Below are 3,081 nucleotides of genomic sequence, written 5' to 3' on the forward strand. Positions count from 1 at the left end.
TTTTTTTGCGATATGTGGGCCTCTCACTGTCGTGGCCTTTCCCGTTGCCGGATGCACAAGCTCAGTGGCCATGGCTCACGGGCCCAGCCGCTCCGCGGCATGTGGGATCCTCCCGGACCGGGGCACGAACCCATATCCCCTGCATCGGCAGGCGGACTCTCAACCACTGCGCCACCAGGGAGGCCCCACCTCTCTCTTGCATCTCACTTTCACCCTCCCTATCTCACCTCTCTAGGTGGTCACAAAACACCACGCTGATCTCCCTGTGCTATGTGGCTGCTTCCCACTAGATATCTATTTTACATTTGATAGTGTTTATACATCAATGTCACTCTCTCACTTCGTCTCAGCTTACCCTTCCCTCTTCCCATGTCCTCAAGTCCATTCTCTAGGTCTGTGTCTTTATTCCTGTCCTTCCCCTAGGTTATTCAAAACCATTTTGTTTGTTTGTTTGTTTGTTTTTTATTCCATATATATGCATTAGAATACGGTATTTGTTTTCTCTTTTGGACTTACTTCACTCTGTATGACAGACTCTATGTCCATCCAGCTCACTACAAATAACTCAATTTCATTTCTTTTTATGGCTGAGTAATATTCCATTGAATTATGTGCCTCATCTTCCTTATCCATTCATCTGTTGATGGACACTTAGGTTGCTTCCATGTCCTGACTCTTGTAAACAGTGCTGCAATGAACATTTTTGTACATGACTCTTTTTGAATTATAGTTTTCTCAGGGTATATGTACAGTAGTGGGATTGCTTGGTCATACTGTAGTTCTATTTTCTAGTTTTTTAAGGAACCTCCATATTATTCATCATAGTGGCTGTATCAATTTACATTCCCACCAACAGTGCAAGTGGGTTCCCTTTTCTCCACACCCTCTCCAACATTTATTGTTTGTAGATTTTTTGAAGATGGCCATTCTGACTGGTGTGAGGTGATACCTTATTGTAGTTTTGATTTGCATTTCTCTAATGATTAGTGATGTTGAGCAATCTTTCATGTGTTTGTTGACAATCTGTATATCTTCTTTGGAGAAATGTCTATTTAGGTCTTCTGCTCATTTTTTGATTTTTTTTTTTTTTAATATTGAACTCCATTAACTGCTTGTATATTTTGGAGATTAATCCTTTGTCAGTTGCTTCATTTACAAGTATTGTCTCCCATTCTGAGGGTTGGGTTTTCATCTGGGTAATGGTTTCCTTTGTTGTGCAAAAGATTTTAAGTTTCCTTAGGTCCCATTGGTTTATTTTTGTTTTTATTTCCATTTCTCTAGGAGGTGGGTCAAAAAGGATATTGCTGTGATTTATGTCATGGAGTATTCTGCCTGCTTTCCTCTAAGAGTATTATAGTGTCTGGCACTACATTTAGGTCTTTAATCCATTTTGAGTTTATTTTTGTGTGTGGTCTTAGGGAGTGTTCTAATCTCATTCTTTTACATGTAATTGTCCAGTTTTCCCAGCACCACTTATTGAAGAGGCTATCTATTCTCCATTGTATATTCTTACCTCTTTTATCATAATTAAGGTGACCATATGTTCGTGGGTTTATCTCTGGGCTTTCTATCCTGTTCCATTGATCTATATTTCTGTTTTTGTACCAGTACCATACTGTCTTGAATACTGTAGCTTTGTAGTATATTCTGAAGTCCAGGAGCTTGATTCCTCCAGCTCCACTTGTCTTTCTCAAGATTGCTTTGGCTGTTCAGGGTCTTTTGTGTTTCTATACAAATTGTGAAATGTTTGTTCTAGTTCTGTGAAAAATGTCATTGGTAGTTTGATAGGGATTGCATTGAATCTGTACATTGTTTGGGGTAGTATAGTCATTTTCACAATGTTGATTCTTCCAATCCAAGAACATGGTATATCTCTCCATCTGATTGTATCATCTTTAATTTCTTTCATCAATGTCTTATAGTTTTCTGCATACAGGTCTTTTGTCTCCTTAGGTAGGTTTGTTCCTAGGCATTTTATTCTTTTTGTTGCAATGGCAAATAGGAGTGTTTCTTTAATTGCTCTTTCAGATATTTCATCATTAGTGTATAGGAATGCAAGAGATTTCTGTGCATTAATTTTGTATCCTGCTACTTTACCAAATTCATTGTTTAGCTCTAATAGTTTTCTGGTAGCATCTTTAGGATTCTTTATGTATAGTATCATGTCATCTTCAAACAGTGATAGTTTTACTTCTTCTTTTCCAATTTGGATTCCTTTTATTTCTCTTTCCTCTCTGATTGCTGTGGCTATAACTTCCAAAACTATGTTGAAGAATTCTGGTGAGAGTGGGCAAACTTGCTTTATTCCTGATCTTAGTGGAAATGGCCTAAGTTTTTAAGCATTAAGAATGAGGTTGGCTGTTGGTTTGTGATATATGGCCTGAATTATGTTGAGGTAAGTTCCCTCCATGAATACTTTATGTAGGGTTTTTATCATAAATGGTGTTGAATTTTGTTGAAAGCTTTTTCTGCATCTATTGATATTGTCATATGCTTTTTATCTTTCAGTTTGTTAATATGGTATATCACATTGATTGATTTATGTATGTTAAACAATCCTTGCATTCCTGGGATAAGCCCCACTTGATCATGGTGTATGATCCCTTTAATGTGCTGCAGGATTCTTTTGGCTAGTCTTTTGTTGAGCAGTTTCGCATCTATTTCATCACTGATATGCGCCTGTAGTTTTCTTTTTTTGTGACATCTTTGTGTGGTTTTTGTATCAGAGTGATGTTGGCCTTGTAGAATGTGTTTAGAGGTTTCCTCCCTATGCTATATTTTTGAAGAGTTTGAGACGGATAAGTGTTACTTCTTCTCTAAATGTTTGATGGAATTCGCTGGTGAAGCCATCTAGTCCTGGGCTTTTGTTTGTTCGAAGTTTTTTAACCAAAGTCTCAATTTCAGTGCTTGTGATTTGTCTGTTTATATTTTCTATTTCTGCCTGATTCAACCTTGGAATGTTGTGCTTTTCTAGAATTGGTCTATTTCTTCCCGGTTGTCCATTTTATTGGCATAGAGTTACTTGTAGTAATCTCTCATAATCGTTTGTATTTCTCAAGTGTCAGTTGTTACTTCTCCTTT

The sequence above is a fragment of the Lipotes vexillifer genome, unplaced genomic scaffold (genome assembly GCF_000442215.2).
Source record: "Lipotes vexillifer unplaced genomic scaffold, Lipotes_vexillifer_v1.1 scaffold1494, whole genome shotgun sequence".
Taxonomy (NCBI): domain Eukaryota; kingdom Metazoa; phylum Chordata; class Mammalia; order Artiodactyla; family Lipotidae; genus Lipotes; species Lipotes vexillifer.